We start from the raw sequence: 26,029 nt of genomic DNA, 5'->3' as shown, positions 1-26,029 counted from the left end.
TTCCAAGCAAATATTTAAATATTCTTTTCACGGCATGCAAATGTGATTCCTTAGGATTGAAATCTAGCACATAGACATACACTAAATATGATATCGGGTCTACTAGCGGTCAAATAAAGTAAAGATCCGATCATACCTCGATAAGTCTTTATGTCCACACATTTATCTTTTTCATCTTTGTCGAGCTTAGTGGTAGTGTTCATAGGAGTTTTTGCAATTTTACCTTCATTGAATTTCAATCTCTTGAGCAAATCCCTTGTGTATTTTTCTTGACTTGTGAAGATACCATCCTTGAGTTGTTTGATTTGGAGTCCAAGAAAGAAACTAAGTTCTCCCATCATACTCATCTCAAATTCACTACACATACACTTAGAAAATTCTTCACACAAAGATGGATTAGTAGAACCAGATATAATATCATCCACATATATTTGCACTATAAGCATATCATTATCCTTAACCTTAATAAAGAGAGTAGTATCAATTTTTCCCATTTTAAAGTCATTTTCAAGTAAAAAGTTGTCATGCCTATCATACCAAGCTCTTGGGGCTTATTTTAAGCCATAAAGAACCTTTTTCAATTTATAAACATGATTAGGCAAATCAAAACTTTCAAAACCTGGAGATTTTTCTACATAAACTTCCTCCATAATATAACCATTTAAAAAGGTACTCTTCACATCCATTTGATACAAAATGAAATTCTTATAAGAGGCAAAAGAAAGCAATATTTTAATAGCTTCTAATTTAGCAATAGGTGCAAAAGTTTCTTCATAATCTATGCCTTCTTCTTGACAATAACCTTGAGCTATAAGTCTAGCTTTATTTCTAATGATATTTCCATTTTCATCCATTTTATTTCTAAATACCTATTTAGTTCCAATTATAGATGCATTGAAGGCCTAGGGACTAATTCTCAAACTTTGTTCCTTTCAAATTGATTTAATTCTTCTTGAATAGCTAAAATCTAAAACTCATCACATTCGGCATCTTTAAAACTCTTAGGTTCAATTTGAGAAACAAAAGCAAGATTACTAAATAAATTAAGAGAAGAATGAGTTTTCACATCCGTCTTAGAATCCAATTTTGTAAACTTTTCTTTTATTATTTAAAATAAAACATTTGCAATCAAAAACTTTGAAATACCCAATATTTGGAATTTTTTAATGCCAAAGATCATAAAAAGTTTTATCTAAAGATGGTCTAACTAAAAATCTATTTAAGACATAGCAAGTGGTATTAATGGTTTCCATCCAAAAATATTTAGGTAGACCATATTCATTCAACATTGACCTAGCAAATTCTTGCAAAGTATGATTTTTTCTTTCAACCATACCATTTTATTGAGGAGTTATTGGAGAGTAAAAATTATGAGAAAAACTATTTTCTTCACAAAATCTTTAAAAGCATCATTATCAAATTCTCCTCCATGATCACTCATAATTTTAGAAATAAAAAATTATTTTTCATTTTGAACTGTTTTAGAACTAATAAAACTTTTCAAAGCATCATCCTTATAACTATCATCAAAACCCAAGTCAATCAAGAAAAATCATCAACTATCACAAATGCATAATAATTTCCTCCATAGCTAGCAATTCTAGAATGACCAAATAAGTCCATGTGTAATAGTTGTAGGGGTCTAGTAGTAGAGATCACATTTTTAGATTTGAAAGAAGACTTAGTTTGTTTTCCCATTTGACAAGCATCACAAACTTTATCTTTTTCAAATTTAAATTTAGGAATATCTCTAACCAAAGAATTTTTGAAAATATTTGAAATTAAGTGCTAGTATATCCTAGTCTTCTGTGCCATAACAAGAATCATCTTGCAATACAGAAAGACATTTATTAATAATAGGACAATAATTCAAGTCAATGGTATATACATTTTCATCTCTATTTCTAACAAACATGACTTTTTTATTACATGAACTTTCAATGATGCAATTATTTTTATCAAACACGATTCTAAATCCTTTGTCACATAATTGATTAATACTAAGTAAATTATGCTTTAAACGATCAATTAAAAGCATTTTCAATCAAAATAGAAGATTCGTTACTTATAGTACCCTTGTCAATAATTTTACCTTTCTTGTTGTCACTAAAAGTTACCATGCCTCCATCCTTTTTGGAGAAAGAAATAAACTTGGATCGGTCTCCGGTCATGTGCATTGAGCAACTACTATCCAAGTACTACTTATTTTTCTTGGAGGCTTTCAAACAAACCTACAAACAAGAAATTCAAGTTTGATTCTTTGGTACCCACACTTATTTGGGTCAATAGTGTTAGCATTTACAAACTTAGGGATCCATTTCATTTTTGCATTAGCATTAAAAGCATTGGATCTAGACAAGTAACAAAAATAAGCTTTATGTCCATAATTTCTACAAGAAAAACAAACAACGTTATGCAAGGATTTATCTCTAACAACAAATTTATGCACTTTACTCTTGGAGAAATTCTTTCTTGGAGCATTGTAAAACTTTTCTCTTTGAGAAAAGTTTCTTTTTCAAAATTAGTGTGATCATACTTCAATTTAAAGCACTTAGGTCTAGTATGACCTTCAACATCTCAATTATGACATATAGGCACGAAACTAGATTTAGCATTATTAGACACAATATTAGGCATATTACACACAATAGAAGATTCTTTAACAAATATAGTTTTAGAACTTGAAGGAATAGAACATTCTCAATATAGCCCAAACCTCTTTTATTACCAAAACGCTTGCCTACTTCAATTATTTTGTCCAATCTTTGGGCGCCTATTGTCAACTTTTTAATAGACTCCTTAGCTTTATCAAGTTCTTGCAAAACATTTAATTCTTTTTCTTTAAGTGATTTAATCAAATTATCCTTTTCACAACCATCATGCTCAAGAAATCTAACTTTATCAAGCAATGCATTTTTTTCATCACAATCACATACATGCTTATTCGCTTTAAAGCAACCAATTTTATCAAGTAAAGACTTTTTTTCATTGGTCAAAGTATTGTATTTCTTCTTAAGCACAATATATTTTGAGCTAAGTTTTTCTAAGTCATTTTGCATACTTTCAAAAGTTTCAAACAATTCATCATAAAAAGGGGATTTTAGAGTTACCTCATCATCAAGTTCATCATCTTTTTCACTATGGGCCATACGACTAAGGTCTGCCACTTTTTCATCATTACTTCCACTTTCACTTTCACTACTATCATCCCAAGTAGCCTTCATTTCCTTCTTCTTCGATTTCTTAAATGATTTGAGGAGTAGACAATCCATTCTTATACGTTCTTATATGACCCAGCTTTTTTGTATTCATAACAAATTATTCATCCTTTTTGCTTTTCTCACCTTTTGACTCTCTTTGGGTTGATAGGTATTTCTTAAATTGCTTCTTCTTCTTGATGAAGTTTTCGTACTTAGTGAAAAATAGGCGATTTCATCTTCATCAAGAACATCCTCATTTTCGGAGTTAATTTCCAAGGAGATGGTCTTTAATGTAATACTCTTCTTCTTTTTGGCCCCATCCTCCAAATGTTCCTTCATAGTGATCTCATGGGTCATGTTGAACCAATGAGTTCCCCCAATGGAAGTTTGGTGAGATCTTTTGCTTCTTGGATTGTCGACACCTTTACTTCCCAAGTCTTAGGTAGAGACCTAAGAATTTTTCTAACATTTTCTAATGTTATATAGACTTTACCGAGTCCCTTCAAAGCATTGATAATGTTAGTAAATCTAGTAAACATATCGTTTATAGACTTATTAGCATCCATCTTAAATAATTCATAATTATGAACAAGCATGCTAATTTTTTACTCTTTAATTTGATTTGTTTCTTCATGAGTAATTTCAAGAGTATTCCAAATTTCTTAAGCGGAAGAACACATGGATATTCTATTAAATTCATCTTTGCTCAAAGCACAATACAAACAATTAATACTTTTACCATTAAAAGAATACTTTTTCATTGTATTTTCATCATACTCTTCTTCTAATTAGGCTTATCAACATTATCAAAAAATTTCATGGATACATAAGGACCTTTAACAATAATTAACCATAAATTATAGTCAATAGATTGCAAATAAATTTTTATTCTAGCATTCCAATATGCATAATTTGAACCATCAAAATAAGGAGGTCTAGAAGTATGCTCTTAAACCAATTGTAAAATTGCTCTTCAACAATTCCATTTGCTACTAGGTTTGCCATAATACTCTGACAATAAAGTTTATCAATAAAATTAAATTTTAAGAGAGCAACCTTACTCTGATACCAATTGTTAAACTGGTATGACAACCCTTGGAGGAGGGGGGAAGGGGGTGAATAGAGTTTAATTAAACTTTTTCTTAAAGTATGCTCAATTTGATCTAATTAGATATTTTTAAATTAAATTGATAATAACTCTAATTTATGCAAAATAAAAAGATTGATAAAAATTCTATAACAATATACTCAATCAATCTCAACCAACAAAATCAAGCAATCAAAATTAAATGCAAGAATCACTAGGAAAGAGATAGAGAAGAAGACACCATGGTTTGTATAGTGGTTCAGTCAAACACGACCTACATCCACTTTCCCAAACGCCTCTTGGGACTTCAATTTAAAAAAATATTCTTTTGACTCTTTCCATGGATGAGAGTCGAACCGCTACCTTGCTTTTTTTACAGGTTCAAGAGCAAAACCGATCCTTTTCATAGGTTAGGATCCAACCGTTACAATGTTTTGAAACTTTAAATCACACAATGAAACTCTCTAAGGAGGGTGGATATACAAGATTGAGCTCTCACACTTTAATCCTCACAATGCAATAGAAATTTCTCTTCAAGAATAAGATGAAAAGAAAGAAATTGGAAGCTTGTAGAAAGAGTAACAATTGTGGCTTTTTTTTGCTAATTTTGAGGATTGTAAAATGTGAAAAGTTGTTGTAGAAATTTGGAGAAGAAGATAGGTTTAAATAGAAAGAAAAAATTTTTAGAAACCACATTTAATTTGGACCATTAGATTTTGGAAAAGAAAAATCAATAGTGGAGATTTTAAAGTAAACTAGTAGTTAGACACAAACAAAATATAATATTAATTTTTTTTTTTAAATTCATTTTCTTTTTTAAATCAATTCAAAAATAAAATACATATCATGTGTCAAAAACTAGCCGTTAGACACAAACATAAAATAATATTAAATTTATTGTCCTCTTAAATTCATTTTCTTTTTTTAAATTCATTTTTTTTAAAATTCATTTCTTTTTTTAAAAAAAAATAATTTATGTTAATTCTCTTTTCTTTCAATAAAATTAAAATTCACCAATTGCAAATTTAAAACCCCATATGTCACTCACCCTATAGGTCCAAGTGGCTTTCTCTAATTGGTTCAATTTGATGATTAATTTGCCACGTCACCATCTCGAGTATGTTTCGTTATGCTTCTTTTTTATATATCTTCTTCATTCGAACTCTGATTTTTAGTGATTCAAGATGCATAGGAATCGTTGTTCCGAGCTTTACGTTATGGACTATTAAAAATAATAAAATTATTAATAAACAGAATCAGGTTTGTTATCATCAAAATATTAATTAATTAATTAATTAATTATAAATAATTAGTTTGGGATTATGGGCCAAAAAGCGAGCACTCCACAACTCTTATGGAGCTTTAGAAACACTTCTAATGGAATGATGTTTAGAAAGTATATAACAGTCACTAGTACATATCCCTAAAACAATTTAGGCAACTGAGCATAGCTCATTTAAATTGAATCATGTCTAATAGGGTTCTAATTTTCATCCTGATATACCTTTCTACTGAAGTGCCAGGTGTTGAGAGTTGTGACTGGATTCCATGTTCTACCAAATGGTCTTGAAAATCTAAGATTCATGTACTCTCCACTTCAATCTGATCGAAGTGTCTTAATTGTTTTACCTAACAAGTTTTCAAGTTCAATTTTTATACACCTTGAACTTTTCAAGTGTTTTAGACTTATAATGAAATTAGGTAAATATAATCGTACTTTGATTAATCATCGATAAAACTGATGAAATATTAGTTAACGAATGGGGGTTAGATCGGTCTAATAAGTTTTAGCCGATTAATCTCGAATCGTTGGAGCCCATGACTTGTAGGTCGACGAGGTCCCCCTACTAGCTCGAAAATGGATTAGCTCTAGAGTAGCATGATAGTCATATTTGAAACGTTCAAATTAGAATCAAACGGAATTGGAGAAAATATATTTAAATATGATTTAAATATATGAAGATGAATTTGTGTAAAAATAATTTAATATTGGATATTAAATTAATTAAAATTATTTATATTGTTTAAATAATTATTTATTAATTTTATTAGAAAATTAAAATTTGAAATTAATTCGTAAAATTAATAAATTTTGATTTTAGAAATAAAATATGATTTTAAAATAAAAATGGATTTTGGAAATAGAAAATTACACAAAATTCAAAAATGAGTTTTTCAAGTTCATCTTCAACTAGCTCACTAGGAACCCACCGCTTCAACCTTCATTTACTCCAAGCATGAGCTACATCCCATGCAGCAAATCTCTTTGCATGATAGTCTAAAATATATTGAAGAGATTGGAGTGAAGTTGAAGTGATGAACCGAATGGTTTTTTCTGAAAAATTCGGATGAAGAAAATGTTCTTCATTTTGGGTTGTTGTAGTGAGCATTCTCCTAATTTCCTTTGATTCTAGCTTATTTTGAGTCTCACAACTAAATCTAGAGCACCAAGAGATAGTAGAGAAGATTTTTAGTGGTCTACATAAAGATTTGGAGGATTTAGCAGCTGAAAATCAAGATTTCAACGGTTCTTCAAATGTATATTCTTGAAACCCATTAAACTTTATTTAAGCATGTTTCTTTTATGCCAAAATAATCGATCCTGATGTCTTCCGCTACATGCTGGTACTTTCCAACAATTGGTATCAGAGCATCATATAAGCATTCAATTCGGTTTAATTTTGGTTTTGTGGGTGTTTTATATAAAATTATGAAATTGTTATACTGATATGGTTGGAAGAGTTTTGGCCTTTAATTTCGCTCTAATTTCTTGTTTAAATTTGTAATTGTCTCTTGCTTGATGAGATTATATGTCTTCCCAAGAGTCAATAATTTATTTGGAGTCATTAGAGTTGAAATTAAGTTATAATTTGAAGAAACAAGTGAAGAGGCCAAGTTGCAGATTCGAGACGATCAGCCTCTGTTCATATCTTCGTTGAGCTTCAGTAGCTAAGCGATCGTTTAGCTTCATGTGTTAGGCGATGTGAAGGAAAAGCTAAATGATCGTGTCGCTTCAACCATTGATCGTTTAGGTGTTGTGTGCTAGATGGTCATGTACCTCGGGAGCTAAGTGATGCGTTGTGTTGCTATACGATGGCACTACACGATTGTGTAGCTTTGGGTGGGAGCTAAACGATGAGGTGAAGAGCTATACGATAGTGTTGCACGATCGCTTACCATGATCTTTTACATTTGGTCGGGAGCTAAACGATGCGTTGAGTTGCCATGCGATAGCACTAAGCGATCGTTTACCTCTATGCGGCAGCTTAGCGATGCATTGAAATGCTAAGCGATAGCATTAACCAATCGTTTACCTATGTGCGGCAGCTGAGTGATGCCTCGAGAGCTGTACGATAGCACTAGGCGATCGCTTACCTTAGGCGTATGCTAAACGATCAAGATGCGGTGTTAAATGATGTAGCTAAGCGATCGTGTAGTAAATGTCCATGCTAAACGATGGAGTTACGCGATAGTATTGGACACTAAGCGATCGTGTTTCGTCCTCCGACACTAGACGATGAGACTATACGATAGAAGGCAAACACTACACGATCGTGTAGCTTTGCTAAGCGATGTGCATTGGTTGCTAAACAATCAAGCAAATGCTAAACGATCAGGAAAAAGCATGACGATGGTCGTCATTGCTAAACGATTAGTCTTAGTGAGATTTTCAGCAGAGCAAGAGCAGCCGGTTCGACCGGTTCTCTTGAAGTCTAGTCCGGTTCAGCCTCAAATAGTTTTTGGTTGGTTCAGTTCAAGCGGCTTGGAGCAGATTGAGCGATGTTGAAGCAATTTTGGTAATAGTTAGGCTTTTGTTTGCTTTTTTTTGCCAAAACTAAAACCATATCAGTCTGTATTTAATTATTTATGCATTGGATGTATGTTATAATTAAATAAATCTTGTATGTGCAATGTGTTTTAGTTGTTTCTTTTTAAAGGTTAAAGAGAAATCAGAACTTAAAGCTATAAGAAAGACATGCATGCTTACTTAGGTTTAATTCATGGTTTTAAAATGTTTAAAACTTGGATGACATAGACCTAAGATCATGGTTCTAATATGATTAGCAACCATTAGGCTCTAATCTTTTAATCCGTTTAATAGGATTAAATTGACTAATAAAAGGTTAAAGGGTAGCAAATCTATCTATAAGGGAACTTTTGTCTAAAGCGGACTCTGGCTAGGCTCGGGTATTTAAGGTGACGAAAACGTAACACCCCTACCTGGGAACCTATCTGGAAAGGTGAATTAGATAGATTTGATGCATGCAAACAAGTTAAGGACAATCCATTAAAGTGTTTAAATGTGACTACTTGAACTTATTCATATTTCATAGATAAAAGTTGTTTATGAGGAGACTTAAAAAGATGACTTAGACTAAAATCAGTAGTCGGATTGTCTAGTAGAACATTCAATGGGAGGTACTTGGGGCATATGATGCTTCATTTAAACCTTTCACGTTTCTTCCATATAGTCTACACCGTGATATCTACCCTCGGCCTCGTGGCACTCTGAGAGTGTCCCCCTCAAGGATGGTGTTTGGGTTGGTCAATATCAAGGTGGATGGAGAGAATGTAGGTCTACGAGATCCCCCTACTAGCTTGAAAATAGATTAATTCTAAAGTAGCGGGATAAGTTAAATTTGAAACGTTCAAATTAGAATCAAACAGAATTGGATAAAATATATTTAAATATGATTTAAATATATGAAGATGAATTTGTGTAAAAATTAATTTAATATCGATATTAAATTAATTAGAATTATTTAAATTGTTTAAATAATTATTTATTAATTTTATTAGAAAATTAAATTTTGAAATTAATTTGTAAAATTAATCAATTTTGATTTTAGAAATAAAATATGATTTTAAAATCAAAATGGATTTTGGAAATAGAAAATTACACAAAATTCAAAAATGAGTTTTTCAAGTTCATCTTCAACTAGCTCACTAGGAACCCACCTCTTCAACCTTCATTTACTCCAAGCATGAGCTACATCCCATGCAGCAAATCTCTTTACATGATAGTCTGCAATATATTGAAGAGATGGAAGTGAAGTTGAAGTGATGAACCAAATGGTTTTTTCTGAAAAATTCGAATGAAGAAAATGTTCTTCATTTTGGGTTGTTATAGTGAGCTTCTCCAAATTCCCTTTGATTCCAGCTTATTTTGAGTCTCACAACTCAATCTAGAGCACCAAAAGAATAGTAAGGAAGATCTTGTGGTGGTCTACACAAAGATTTGGAGGATTTAGCAGCTGAAAATCAAGATTTCAATGGTTCTTCAAAGGTATGTTCTTGAAACCCATGTCGCGGATCTCTTACGAGATCAATTCAGATTGGCTGTAGTTTGTTTAGAAAATACGAAATTAGCGAATTAGAGTGTTTATCGATCCTGATGTCTTCTGCTATGTTCTGGTACCTTTTCAACAATTGGTATCAGAGCATCATATAAACATTCAAATTCGGTTTACTATATTTGCATACTATATGACATATAAATAAACATACATCTCATGTATTAAACCAAAGACTATTGGACCGGTATAAGCCAACACAAAACTAGAATGAAAAGTTCTATCTATTACATTTTTCCATCGAGCAAACCAGTTCACAGGCGAATTGGGTCTTGAACCGTTGGGCGAAGCTTCATCGTTTAGTAAACGCCTCCAGGTAAACGATCGCGTAGCGCACACTAGACGATAGCACGAAAAGCAAAATGATTGCATAGACGACAATGAGGCTGTAAAGCCTGATTATCTAGACGATCGCTTAACACGCGAAAAGGTAAATGATCTACCCCGCCTTTCCTCCACGATCGTATAGACACTAACTAAACGATGAGGCTTGCTGAACTATACGATCGTCTAGTGCACGCGTGCGTTAAACGACACCCGAGCATCCAATACTCAGTGATCGTCTACCCCATCGTCTACACGATCCGACCAACGCTTGATCGTCTTCTTCCTCAAAGAATAGCAACCCTGCTTCAAACTTCTTCACGAATGACTCAAAACTCAAACTAACTTTGAATACAGACTCGATAGCAATTAATTATGCCCAAAAACACAGGGGCCTTTACAATTAACTGAAAATGTTAAAGAATTTAACAAACCAAGATTTCATCCCATAAAACTCCATTAATCCACACATCGACAAACGAATTAAAAATTAAAATAGAGAGTAGACATGCTGCACCGACCAATAATGTAAATGTAATTATTTACATCAATGAAATTGGAATATCTGTAACCTGGCTCTGATACCAATTCAATGAACTCTTATACAAGAGTACCTATGAGCGGAAGCAGATCTTTCTAATTCATTGTGATATAATTTCCACACATACATTCTAACAGACAAATATGCATTGAAAATACTAATTACTGGCATGCTTTAAAAAATAAAATACAAGAGACTGAGAGACTTACCAGTTGAAGACTTTCTTCAGAAATCTCGGTCTCATCGTGACCAAAATTCTCACGCTCTTTCTTGTCCAACAAGCAATCGTCTAGCAACACCACAGTCGTCTACACGAATAGTAGCACACGAACACAAGGCAACGGGGATGACACCACCACTCGAAGTCCTCAGTATTCTCAAGTGAGAATCCAAAGGGTGGACTTTGATGGAATTGGTAGAGGGGAGGAGGAAAGGCTATTGTGTACTATGAACAAGCAAGTGGGAGAAAGGGAAGACTATCGTATAGTCGGGTGCTTGATCATCTAGGTCGGGGTACACGATAATGTAATAATTGCTAAGCGATCATTTATGAAAAGGTAAGCGATCGTTTAGTTATGCTCAGGTGCTAAGCGATCGTTTAAGAAATCGTGGGCGATCGTTTAGGAAACGTGGGTGTGCGATCATTTAGTAGGCAGGCTCTATCATATAGGCTCTCAACACTAAACGATACAAGACTTTCACACCGTGAGCAAATTAGCGTGTTTTTTTTTTGCAAAATGAAAACTATTTTCATTTTATTCTTCAGTTACTAAAACTGAATTGAACTTCCCACTATCGCACGAATTCGGAGAAAACTTCAGCCAATTATCTCATAACCGCCCAATTATTAAATTAATAAATATAATCATATTATATTCATAACCTATAGTTTGATATCATATATCAACTATAGTGTTTTCTCCTCTACTTGATATAAATCATATTTATATCCAATTTCCTCCAAAATAATGTATCTCATACATTTAGTCAATCATATAATATAATTAACCAATTTTATATATAATAAAACTCCCTCTTATCAATTTGAATATTTCAAACTGACCCAAAAACTGATTCTTAACTTTTATCCAAGCTACCAAAGGGACCTTATGGATCTATGGCTCGAAGCTCTAACGGTACATGAATAGCTGACTAAACTCTTTAGCCACGAAATCCACCATCCGTTAACTGCCAGGCATTCCACTAAAGACTGGCAGCTAAACTCTTCTTACCATAGATATATTTATGTGTCCATCGGATATAACCAATCATGAGTACGATAACCCTTCACAGATGCTCGTCAGTATAGCTAGACCAATTTACCATTCTTTCCCTATAATTACATCTCAGTCTTTAAGTACCACTGATCCCTCTAATGAACAATACAACATAGTCCAACTATGTGTGAACACCTCTCGGGCCAAGAGAAGATGTGTGGCTCCACATCATTCAAGACCTGGAATCAGCCCTTAAGGGAGCTTTCTATCTACTTGCCCCTGCTTCGGGGAAGGAGTGAATTTCTTCTTGTGTAGTTGAGTTCCCAGCTCCCAAATCAAACGAATCTCCAAAATGGTAGGTTTGAGTTATCGACCTGGCCATTCGCACCCATACAAATCAAAGGATCGCCCTCAATGGCATGAGTTTCCAACTCACTCAGGATTGAGATCATGTTACCTATTGTCATCCTAGTGAAGTGAAGTCTCTGTCACGAATGGTGTTATATAACGAGATGTTAACACTTCGTGGTCAGGTCTTATACAAACTTTTTGTATAGGACGCCCCCACTCGCATGTCCTCTACACGAATGATCAGGATCAGACCATCTGTGACAAGTCACAACACTTGTGACCATTCCACAAAGCGGGTCGCATCCATAGCGTTACTAGGATAAGGTTTTCCTCCTATATCCATATACTATAGACGATTTTGGTTATCACTTAAGACATGATCCACTTGTATGTTACCACATACATGCTTAAGTTACATACAGATAACCAGGGATTTTATGTTTATTGGTTTGTGGTAAAGCAAAGAAAACAAACAACTAAGCAAAAACAAGATGTGAAGAAAAATATCATATATTATACATCACAAGCGTTCGTACAAACTGTTTACAAACTATAGGACACGAGACTTTAGGGCATCAATCCCAACAATCTCCCACTTGTTCTTAAGCGAAGTGGGGTGTACAGAAAACTAGTACAAAACATTGAGTTTCTAATTAATTTATCGGTTTATTATGCAAGAAATCTCATTAAATCATAACACTAATTTGTACTATAGGGACTAAAATGTTACAAACTTTAAAATACAAATTGTTATATATTAAAGTCCAGGAACTAAATCGTTATAAAATTCAAAGTTTAGGAACTAAATCATTACAAACTAAAATACAAAAAATTTTCCAAAAAAAATAAAAAGTTGGAAAACCATGAATCAAAATCAAATATCAATCCTTAAGGACTGTGAGGTCCAATACGGAAGTAGGATCATTGTCAAATTTTTAATTTCACAGAACTAAAATAGAGAGAACATAAATTATGCATAATCACGTTTTTCACAACATGTTTTTTAAAGGAAGAATAAAAGTTTAGATTTATGCTTACCCTTGAAGAAAAAATTAATCTTCACGAAAAATCCTTCTCAATCCGATTGTGAACACTTCAATCTCCAAAAACCTGCAACAACCCAAATGGTCAGCACACAAGAGAACCTCGTGTATTCGCCTCAGGGGATAAGAATAAGCAAATGTATGTGGGCTCTGCTATCTTTTGGGAAAGGGAGGAAATTTTGAGATGAAGAATTTTACATAAGAAAATTGTGTGCGGAGAAGACACTCTATAATCTTCTGTGAAGAAGATGAATAATTTTCAAAACGTATAACTCCCACTTCCACATTTTTAAATGAGGAGAGAAAACAGAGGGAGGGAATTATAACTCCCTCCTAAATTAAATTTTTTAAAAAATAATTTAATAAAAGTTAACTCATATATATATATATATAATATATATATAACCAAAATAGGTTAATTTCTATATAATATATATATTAATATAAAGCAAATTTATATTAAATTTAATTATATGCAATCCAATTCACATAATTAATATTTAAATCATATTTAAATATTTAATTCCTCTCAAAATAAACTTTATATTATAATGTATCAAATACATTATATTAATTATCTCACATATAGTTAATTTAAATTAATTATATCATAAATAATTAATTTCATCAATTAATTTGAACAATTCAAATTAATCCAAAATTAATTCTCAATACTTCCTATTGAGCTACATATGGGACCTTACAGACCTGTAGATTGGAGTTTCACTGTTACTTGGATAATTAATTAACTCCTTTAATTAAATTATCTAACATTCATTAATTGTTAGTCACTTCACTAAAGACTAACAGTTGCACTCTTCGCACTATAGATATATTTCTGTATCCATTAGATATAACCAGTCAACAATACGATGACCCTTCACAAATTGCTTGTAAGTATAGATGGACTAAAATTATTGTTTTTCCCTTGTAGTTATATCTAATTCCTTAAGTACCACTGATTCCCTAATGAACAATAAGTCATAGTCCAACTATGACCAAAACCCCAACCACATTGTTCAAGCAAAAAACCAGTCCTTAAGGGAGCAATTTATCTACTTACCCCGACATTAGGGGAAGCAATGAATTCCATCTTATGTAGTTGTGTTCCCAACTCCCCAATCAGACGAATCCTCAAAATGGTAGGTTTATTGAGTCGGGGATCTGGTCACTCTCACCCATATGAATCAAAGGATCGTCTTCATAGGTAGGAGTTCACAACTCACTCAGGATTTAGGTCATGTTTGTGAAATGTAAGTCTATAATATTAATAGCATTATATAATGAGACCAATCTTTTCGTGGTCCAGTCTTATACAAACCCTTTTGTATAGAACACCCCCACTCACATATCTCTACATGAATGATCATGATTATATCATTTGTAGCATTTTACCACAATTATAACATCTACAAAGCGGTCTTATTCGTAGCGTCACCAGGATAAGGTACCTAGTCTTATCCATCTACTACAAACCATTTAGGTTATCACTTAAATATGATCCACCTGTATGTCTCTACATACATGTTTAAGCTATAGAAGATAACCACAGATGCTAGTTTATTGGTTTTGTGGGTTAATGCTACTAAATGTTGAATAAAATACTTCAGATTTCAATAAATAAATCGTTTGTACAATACAATTACAAACTAGACCCACAAGATTTAAGGTATCAACCTCTACAAATCCATCAATCAAAATATATATATATATATATATATATATATATATATATGTCCACCTTTTTGAATTTGACTTAATAACACATACGACACAAAATAGTGACGTGGGAGTACTTTCTCATTGTGAGCCACATCTCCACTTTCTTAGTTTCTTTTAATGGTGTACATAAATTAGATTCCATTGAGTTATAGATATTTTTTAGGGCTGATAAGAAAAGTAGAAAATTTTAAAACTTCATTAGAAAATATGGCAAAAAGATTTTAAAATTATAAAAATAGCAAAAGGAGTTTATATAATAGAAAATATTAAGTAGTAAATGACAAAACTACCCTAAGACAACAAAATTAAATACAATCGAGAATACAAAGATACATAGCTTCAAAAATAACTCAAATTCCACAAAGACACTCTATTTAAACATTTTAGAACCACAAATACACTATCTAAACATTCCAAAAACAAAAATTAAAAATCACCCAATATGGTCCTTAATGCTTCCAATTACATATACCATGCACGCGAGGGAAGATGATGACTAGGCAGTAGGGGTCATTAGAAACTTATAGATGTTTACGACGATAGATTTCCTCCAAGGTGAGAAAGAGCAAAGTCCATTGTACCAGTGAAATTGTTGACAAGTGAATATTTGAAAGAATTGCAACTTCAGGACAATGTAACTATTAAAGATTGATTGCTTTGATATCAAAACAGTTGCAGAGAGTTTCATTGTCTTCATTCCATGTGACATTTTGCTCATAGGATCTTGAAAGCTAACTTTAAACATTATAAATTACAGATCGTCATTCTTGAAAGCATTGTTCAAAGTAGAAACAAAAGCAAAAAACATGTGTGCGAGCGAAAAAGGTCGGCGACCTGGAGAGGGTGGTCATCAAAAGCTAGCCAAGACGATGGAATTCAAGAAAGGGTCGTTGAACCAACAATGGCATACATGAGATTGAGAAGGAGAAAAAGAGATTTTGGGAGACAACCAAGTGAATAAGATGAAGAAGATGAGTTTTTGGGTTTTTTGTTATCCTATTTTGATGATAATAATAATAATAATAGTAATAGTAATAATAATTATATTATTAATATTAATATTAGTAAGAAACTGAAAAATAAAATACATACATATATATATGGGTTGTTTTTAAATATAGAAAAATGAACCGAAATATTTACAAAATATAGAAAAATTTTAGAACTATCAGTGATAGACGGTGATAGACACTAATAGACTTCTAGTAATGTCGCACTGATAGAAGTCTATCAGCGTCTATCACTGATAGTTCTAAAATTTTGCTATACCTTGTAAATATTTTCAACAGTTTTACCATTTGAAATAATTTTCCTATATATATATATATACCCGTGCATGTTTCAGAACAATGAAAGTTTAATTCCCAAGTATAACAAGTCATTTTTACGTTTTTTTATATGAAGAAATTGAAAACATACAAAATATAGAAAAAATGAAATTAATTTGATAACAATATGTATAAAATAATTAAAAAAATTTAGATACAACTGAATCTGTAACAAACATTTAAACAAATTGAAAGTTAATTAGATAAAATTAAATTTGATAACAAAAGATAAATTCAAATAAGAGAAAAATCATGAAATTTTTGTTTATTGTGATTAATTCAATAAGTAGTTAGATAAAATCTAAATTAATAATAAAATATAAATTCAAATATAATTTGGGGGAGAAAAATCAGGGAGCTTGTTTATTTACAATTACACTGTATTCATAATTCTATTTTCATTTAAACTTCAATAATTACACTGTTTCTATAACTCCATCAACCACAAAACCTATGGAAGAAGTCTAACTCGTTTTAGAGGCATAGCAAAAACAGTAAAATTACAAAAGCGAACACTTATTTATTTGTCAAAAGGACAAATTAACGGTATAATAATATAATAAGATGATAATAAATAAAAGGTAATTAAAAAAATACAAAAATGATAAAATTTAAATGGAATATACGGTTTGTTAGATGATATTATATATAAAATATTAAGTAAAATCCTAGTCAGGATAAAAAAATTTAATCCAAATACAAAAGAATAAAAAATAAATAAAATAATGTAATCTAAAGATATATTATAAATTAAAATAAAAATTGAGATAAACAAATTAAATATTGATTTGATTTTAAATATTTTCGAAAAATAGATAAATCAAATCAAAACAAATAGTTAATTTGAAATAATTAGAGGGGGAAAAAGTAAGGAAGAGATTGGTTTATTTGAAATCAATTCATGAAGTAGTTATCAAAATCTAATTTGAATATTGAAAATAAATTCAAATTCCAAAAGAGGGCGAAAATTATGGAATGACGCTCATTTTCAGTTTTGAAATTGGATCTTACATTATAATATGACTAATTTGGTTATTAATCAAGCTCTCCAATTACATTGTATTTATATCTCGATTATCAATCAAGCTCTCCACTTACACTATATTTATATCTTGGTTATTAATAAAACTCTACACTTACACTGTATTTAATATTAGGGGCAAGTCAGATATTATCAAAATGTCAGCTAAAATAGTGACTAAATATGAAATATTTACAATTAAATCCAATAACATATACAAAACAATTTAGATCTTCAAAAGTATGAAAAAGTATCCGGTTAATTTATTAAGAATATGTATAAAATAATGAAAAACAATTCAAACATTTGAATAAATTTAAAATTTGAGTAGATTAATAAAATTGGATAATATATAGATATTTAAAATATAAATGTGGTTGAAAAATCTGGATATTTAATTCACGTGAGATTAATTTGAAAAGTGGTTAAACATAATCTAAATTAATAATAAAATCTGCATTGAAATGTTAACTGGAGGAAAATCCGGAAGGGCAGTCATTTTGAGGAAGACGACTATTTTTAGTTTTTCAAATGAATCGATTGGAAGAAAAGTGGAGAGCAAAGACATCAACAATTTTCCTATATACAAAATCTATCATTGTTTATGATTCTATACTTACCATGCATTTGTAGCTTCATCCATAACAAAAGCTACAAGCTAGACAAGGGTAAAATAGAGATTTGAAAATTCGTTGTGATGTGCATGTCATGTGAGTTGTCATAAATGTTATTATTTGTCGGTTTTGCTATTTTTCAAAATTGAATCCTAAAATCTATCATATGCTCCAATTCCCCTAAGTTTTAAACCAATCTAAAAATTCGAGTTAGTTGGGTTGACAATCCAAACAAACTCAAATAAAGTTTTCAACCCAACCCAACTCTTAGAATTTGGGTTGCATTGGGTTGGGTTGTCAGATTATAACTAATTTTTTCTTTATTAATTTAAAATACATAAATTTATCTAAAATGTATGACTAATAACTAAAATCTCATAAAATTTAAATGTTAAAAACCAAAATATCTATGATATTTATTACAAACATTAAACATATACAAATATCATAACAATTTTTATTTAGTCAACTTGAGACCAACCTAACCTAATAAAAATAGAAAAAATTCAACTCAACCCAACCGTTATAGTTTAGGTTGGTTAGTCCAGTAATCTCTTTAGATTTTTTTTTTTTTTTTTAAAAAAAGGAAAGATTTGTTAAGTTTTAATTCATGTAATTTTAAGTGTCTAATTTTGGTCTTTTTATTTTCAGTAAATTTTGAATTTAATTTCTACTACTACTTTATTATTATTTTTCTCTTTTTATATTATCTAGTAGTATTTACCCTATTTTTAAAGTATGTTTTCTTGCCATTATTATTGTTTAACTAATTTTGGAAAAAATCAATTTTATGAGACTAAATCTAAGATTTATTGCACATGAAATTTATTATTATTATTGTTGTTGTTATTACTATTATTTAACTAATTTTCGTAAAAATAAATTTTACGGGACTAAATTCAAGATTTATGAAAAGTATAAGGATTAAAATTGAACAAATATGAAGTCTAAAGATCAAAATAGTATTTTAAAGTCTATAATTTAAAAAAAAAAAAGTTTTGAAAAATAAAATGGAAAATCAATATTAAAAGATGACATTTGAAATTTTGATGTAATTTTTTAAATTTTGATTAATCAGTTCGATGCGAACATTTTAATAATTTTTTTTTTTTTTGTGGTAATAAACATGGTTTTAGAAAATAGAAAACTAGAAAACTAGAAAACATATATTATAATAAAATAATGCTTATATTATTATTATTATTATTATTTATTTATTTCCAAGTATCCGCCGCATGTAGGGGTGTTCAAAAAACCCAATCACCTGAAAAATCCGATCAACCCAACCCAACCTGTGTAGTTTGGATTGGGTTATCAACTTATTTGGATTGGGTTGGGTTCAAATAAATGAAAATTTTGTGAGTTGAGTTGGTATATGGGTTCATCTAATATAACCCAAACCAACCCGAACCAATATGAATTTATTATTAACTTTAAAATATATTTTTTTTGTTACTTATAATACAATTATTTATACATATATTGATTTTAATTTTATTGAATTCTTTTTTTTTATAATTTATTCTTCAACCACTCTTAAAAGTAGTTTCTTTGCCCTCTAGAAAAACAAATTTCACTATATAAATTGAAATTGAGTAGTTAATCTTAATTCAATTTATGAAAATAATTAAATTGGATTTTTACATATTTACGTTTTGCTTCTTTTAAGAACATAATTTTAAATAAATGACCCGATTAACCCGAACCAACTCAACCCAAATATTTCATGGTTGGGTTGGTTTCATTTTTTAATAAGGGTTATTTGGGTTGAAGAAATTTATAACCCGAACAATTAGGTTGGATTTAAAAAGTCTTTCAACCCAATCCAACCCAAACTATGAACACTTCTATTGGCATGTTGGTTGAGAGAGGATGGCTTAGGAATTTTTGGACATGTCATGTGAAATCAAACATTCCTTTCTTACATTATATTTTCTTTTTAAACATACCTTTTTATAATTTATGTATGCATATATTTTTTTAAAAAAAAAAAGAAAAAAAATACAACATGAATTTTTTTATAGGATAATTATTTTAAATAGTAAAACTATTGAAAATATTTTCAAGTATAGTAAAATGTCACTGTCTTTTAAAGGAAACCACGACAGACCGAGACATCTATCAGATATTGATAGATGTCTTATCAGGAACTATTACGATCTATTACGGATAAATAGTGACATTTTGTCATATTTATAAATAAGTTGATTTATTTTTTTTTATTTGAAAACAACTTCTTTTATAGGTAAGGATTTTAGATTTCCCGCATTGACTGTGATTAAATATATTAATATACTTTTAAAATGTAAATATAACATTTTTTTTATGAACATTTAATCTCATAAAAAATATAACATTCTTAAATTCTTAAATTTTTTAATATATATCACATGGGACATTTGAATTATTCTTCATCTCCTAAAAAAGAAATATTATTGCTCCTATATAGCACTGAGAAGCTCCTTCATTTCCCAAATACAAAATTTCCCTCTTATTGGAAATTGTAATTGATTTCCTTTCACATGAGTCCAGTTAAAATCATTCTTGAAATATGAAAGTTGTTATAAATTATAGTATTAAATTTCCTTCGACAGGTTGATACTTTTTCTATAGAAATATTTCTATAGTTTCTATATCGACACGAGAGGTGAATCGATATTTTCATTATATTATAAAAAATTCCATAAAATATAAAAATTTAAGTTATAAAATATAGATATAATATAGATAGTAGACATGTTAACTTGTTTACAAATCATTAAACATTTATTACTAAATAAAATTTATCTTTTGATTTTTTTTTTATAATTTTTTAAAAAATATCCATTAACATCGGCATGTTATCGATATTTCTATCAACATTTTTGTAAAACTAAGTCTTCAATATTTTCGTCAACATATTTATGAATTTTTAAATAGATCAATCACCTCTAGTAGTGTATTGAGTGTTGCTATGAAACAATTTTGTTCATTCCTAAATTATTATTTAATCAAACTTCACATAAGTGACTCACAATGAGTAAGGAAGACAAATTTTTCATTGGCAGAATTTGAAAAGAATGCCTTTTCATACTCACATGTGAGTCACAAATGTAAAGCCTAAATATACATTAAATTTAAGGGTAATTGTTTTAAATGACAAAATTATTGAAAATATTTTTTAAATATAGGTTATGAACTTTCAATTTTATTTTCAATAGGTAATTGGAGTTTAAAAGTGTTGAATAATCCACAAACTTTGATTAAGTCTTTTAACTTTCAATTTGTATCTAACAAATTCTTGACCTATTCAATAATTTTTAATATTGGCATGACTTTCTTTTCAAGAGATTAAAGATTTGATCTCATTCTTGCAGTTAATAATAATAATAATAATAATAATAATAACAACTGTAATGGTTTAATGATCTATTAGACACAAAATTCAAATTTATTTACCATAGATAATTTTTTTCAAAGTTGAATTTATCAAAATACTTATTAGTTATTAGATGAAAATTGAAATGTCAAGCACTTGTTTGATATTTTAAAAATTCAAGTACAAAATTGAAAGTCTACAAACAGAGACAAATATAAAATTAGGTTCAACAATTAACCTCGTAATTTATCATTCTATTTATTATGAATCCCATTTAAACATTTAAAATAATACAAAATTCATTAGTTATTTGACAATAAGATAATATCGATAAAAAGTACATATTATGAAAAGACTAGTCTATTAAAGATTATTAAGTCTATCCTTTAGATTGTTTAGATGAACATTAACTTAGCAAAGATCATTGGAAATATACAAGAAAAAATAGCAAATAATAATAATAATAATAATACTTCCTTATTACCTATTTTATGTGTTTACGTTAGATTATTTTTACTTTTTATAAAGATATTTAATGTTATTAAACTCTACCTAATTACTAATGGATGTTGATGTGACAATGAATCACTGGAAGTTTGGAATTAGTGTCCATATTACAATAGTTTAGAAAATTTCTTAAAAATACGTGAATCTCGTTACTTGTATAGTTGCAAGTATCTGCGAAAGTAAACAAGACTCAGTATTTATTATCCTCCCTCTATTTTTTTTAGGTTCAACTTTTATTTTTTTTTTAGAGTTTTTTGTCCTATTATTTTGAACTAAAGTGTGTGTTGAATAATTCTTTCACAAGAAAAGCAAAATGGGAAAATAGTTGTGTCCTTCTATTGTCATAGAAAGAGAGTAAAAAAGACAAAAGGTAAATAAAATAATAATAATGAAAAAAAAAAAAGAGAAAAACGTGAGCGACAGGATTCGAACCTGCGCGGGCAGAGCCCACATGATTTCTAGTCATGCCCGATAACCACTCCGGCACGCCCACTTCCCGTTACAAACCAGAATTTAAAGTAATTAATTAACAATAATATAAATTCAATGACATGATTTTATTAAAACAATTTTTTATTATGAATATTATAATAGAAAAATAATATCTCAAAGGCTTTGTGTCACCATTCATGCTGTTTATGTGCCTTGTATCTATTCATGCTTGATGTTCATGTTGTTAGGATCTACTAGCATGTAATGGAAGCAAACCGAATCAATAAGCACTCTAATTACATTTAATTTGAGTTATAAAATTATGCTTAAATAGAAACTTTAGAAGAGGGTTTCTAAACTACATACCTTTGATGAATTCTCCCAATTCCAAGTTGCTCTTCACGTAAATCCGGCTCCAATTCGATAGTAAACCACTAAGAGATCTTCTCTACTATACTCAATCTTGAATTTGAGTGGTGAAACTCAGATTGGAGTGAATTTGTGAAGGAAAAAAATGGGTTTTTAGATGATGAACAAGCTTTCTATAAGAAACTTTCCAACAACCAGCCTCTCGTTCCTCAGCCAAATTGGAGTGAATTTATCCACTCTTTTCATGCAAGCATTGAAAGAGACATCTCAAGGTCACCTCATTTGCATGTATGAAAATGTGATTTGTGTGTGTATACGAGGGTAACACTTCAATTGTGTGAAAAAAGTGCGAAGATCCCACTCAAATATAATTTCCAATTTTGCATATTTAAATTCAAACTTTAATTAATTAAAAAATTAACTAAAATTTGATTTAATTAATTCATGATTAATTAATTTTAAAGCATTAAAATTCAATTTCTCAAATTGAATTGAAATTGAAAATTAATTTAATTTTTTTAGTTAATTAAACATAGTTAATTAAATTGATCACACACTCGATTTTAAACATGAATCCTATTCATGTAATTAATATGTAAATCAATATTTAAATATTATAAACTCTCAAATTTTATTTAATTTTGATAAATTAAATGTTTAATTATATCAAATATAATTATATAAACCCTAATTTGATTTTGAACTTATTCAAATTCAAACCCTAATTTGAATTTGAATACTTCAAATTGATATCATTTCAAATTCATTAAATTTATTAATTCAAGGTGTTTATGTTTTTCGAGCTAGTAGAGGGACTTTATGGACCTACAAATCATGAGCTCCAACGATTTAAGATTAATTGGCTAAAACTCTTTTTAGACCAAATTAATCAATATTCGTTAATTATCAAGTCACACCACTATGCTCGATAGTTGCACTCTCCTCACTGTAGATATATGTGTCCACTTGATTTTACCATAATCAATAAGTCGATCCTTCACAGGTTGTTCGTAATAACGATTGGGTCAATATGTTGTTTTGCCACCGATATTACATCTTGCTCCTTAAGTTCCACTAATTCTCTAATGAACAATTGGTTTGTGATCCAATCACTAAACTGGATCCCTCTCAGACCAATGAAAGGTGGGGCCCCTTGTTCAAGACCTGGATTTAGTACTTAAGAGAACGACCTTTCTCCTATCTCTAAATTGAGTAGGCGTGAATTCCTTATTGCATCTTATATCTCCAACTATCTACCCGACCTTACCCCTGAAATGGGAGGCTTATTGAGCCGACGCAATTGAGCCAACCCTCACCTATGCAAATTTAAGGATAATCCCAAATAAACAGAAGTTCATAGTTAGTTTAGGATTAAGATCGAGTTACCTAGGTCATCTAAGAGAAATAGTCAGTCTTAAACAGTAAACAATGTATAAAGTAAGAGTGACTTATTCCTCGGTTTGATTTTATGCAGACTCATTGCATAGGTGATAACTTATAGAAATACAAGACATTTGTACCACATTCTTAGAATATGCCACAATAGATAGGAAGAAAATACACCGGTCATGGTTAAATTGGTATTAAAAATTAAAGTTTTATAAAGATATTGCAAACACACTCGCTAACCGCATTTCATGGCAAAAGAATGTCAAAGTCTATGTTTTGCAGGAAAAACAGGAATCATCGCATGCCTCGGGATTTCTGAAATCATAGAGCAGATACTCTGACGTACGTCTTGATCATTGACCATGATGCAGCGCTGACATTCTCACCTACCTCGACATATGATAGCAACCAATCAGAGCAGGATTATCAATGTAGACAAGGGCATGGCTCTATAAATAGAGCCTCAGCACAGATTGTATGTTTTCCTCTATGTTTTCAGTATTGTAGGTTAGATTTACTTTTCTGGATTATGGATTTGTATTGGATTGTATCCCATTGGCTTTATCTATGAATCAATGAGGTAATTTTCTATTAGTTCTTGGACTAAGTATTATTTGTAATTTAATGAGTTATATGTTCAATTTTGTGCTTCAATTAAGAATTATGTTTTTCCTTAATCTCGCATGATTTAGATTTTCAGTTGTGTGTTGGACTGACGACCCTATCATGATTGCATGTCTTTGCTAATTAAATTTAGGCCCACACGTATACTTGTAATCATCCATGCTTTGAATTTACTCTTGTAGCACAGATTAGATGAGCATACTTAGGTGTATAGGTTGACCTTGAATTATTGCATTGTACATTTAATCTAGATTTAAAGAATACTTTGATTATTTGAACATGGCTTTCCCGACACTTAATCAACATAGTTGAATCCTTGATCTTCATGCATGTGTTTCTTGTTCTTTATGGCCGCTAAGGACCCAATTACATCTAGGAATATGTAGGCTAGTTAAGGTAAGGTTTTTCAAGCCTTAACTACAGATTAGGACGCTCGATTTGGTTTACACTAATTGATTGTTGGCCTTTGTAGAGATTGATTAATTCTTATCAAATCGAGTAGCTATGCATTCATAATTTGAATACTAGTATATAACAATGACTTAATTTACATCAAATGGGCACTTGATCTAATAACTAAAGGAGTCTTTTACCACTCCATATATCCCTTGCAATTTACTTTTCTTGCATCTTCCTAAATCGAAACCAAAATCTCGTTTTTACAGTTTTTTCCCACAGTCAAATCTAACACAAAAAGAAATTAATTCTTCGCTTCTCTGTGGTTCGACCCCGCACTTACCGTTGTTGCTATGTTTTAGTAGTAATAGGAGTAGTCGGGTATTTATAAATTTTCTTTTATTTCGGTTTGGAGTCGAATTAACGACATCGATTCTCCGGTTCAAACACAACCTTAGAGGGGTGAATAAGGTTTATTTAAACTAATGCAAATTTATTACTAATGTGGACTAAAATAAACATATTAACAAACTTTTTGCTATAAATAATTTAAACAATTAATTCATGCAAATAAATTTAAATATCCAATTTAATTTTTATAATAAGATTGGTAATATAAATATTAAAGACAAATTCAACTAACATAAATAAACAAATGTGGGCAATTAATTTCAAGGATAAATTATAATAATTAATTTCATGCAAATAATAATAATAATAAATTAATAACAAAATTGAATAGGAGAGAGAGAACTTGACTTCGAGAATTTTATAGTAGTTTGGTACAGCTGGCTTACATCCACTTCCCAAACTCCTCCTGGTATGTCATTACGAACTTGACTCTTTCCACGACTGAGAGTCGAATTGTACAACGTTCTTTTTCCGACCGCAAGAACAAACCCAATTCTTTCAATAGATGAGGATCAAACCGTTACAATGACTTTTTTTTGGGATCAAGAAAAACTTTTACAATAATTTGGAAAATAAATAGCATACTCGACAAACTCTTTAAAAGAGTGGATTTACAAATTTAGTACTCAATGAATCAATCCTCACAATATGAAATATCTTTCTCAAGAAGAAGATGAAAAGAAGAAAATTGAAGCTTGGAGAGAGAGCAAAAATGCTGACTTAGTAAGTTATGGAGGATTG

At 30.2% G+C, this 26,029-nt stretch overlaps 1 non-coding gene across 1 annotated transcript; it reads right to left on the bottom strand.

Annotated features, from left to right (window-relative positions):
* Window positions 1–22,078: 22,078 nt before the first annotated feature.
* Window positions 22,079–22,160, bottom strand: TRNAS-AGA (transfer RNA serine (anticodon AGA)). Its single transcript has one exon. It is a non-coding gene; the product is annotated as a tRNA-Ser (tRNA).
* Window positions 22,161–26,029: the final 3,869 nt, after the last annotated feature.

The sequence above is a fragment of the Benincasa hispida genome, chromosome 7 (genome assembly GCF_027475165.1).
Source record: "Benincasa hispida cultivar pf3 chromosome 7, pf3_genome.v1.1, whole genome shotgun sequence".
In the NCBI taxonomy this organism is placed as follows: domain Eukaryota; kingdom Viridiplantae; phylum Streptophyta; class Magnoliopsida; order Cucurbitales; family Cucurbitaceae; genus Benincasa; species Benincasa hispida.
The sequence above is the reverse complement of the archived record's forward strand: the minus strand, read 5'-3'. Positions and strand labels throughout refer to the sequence as shown.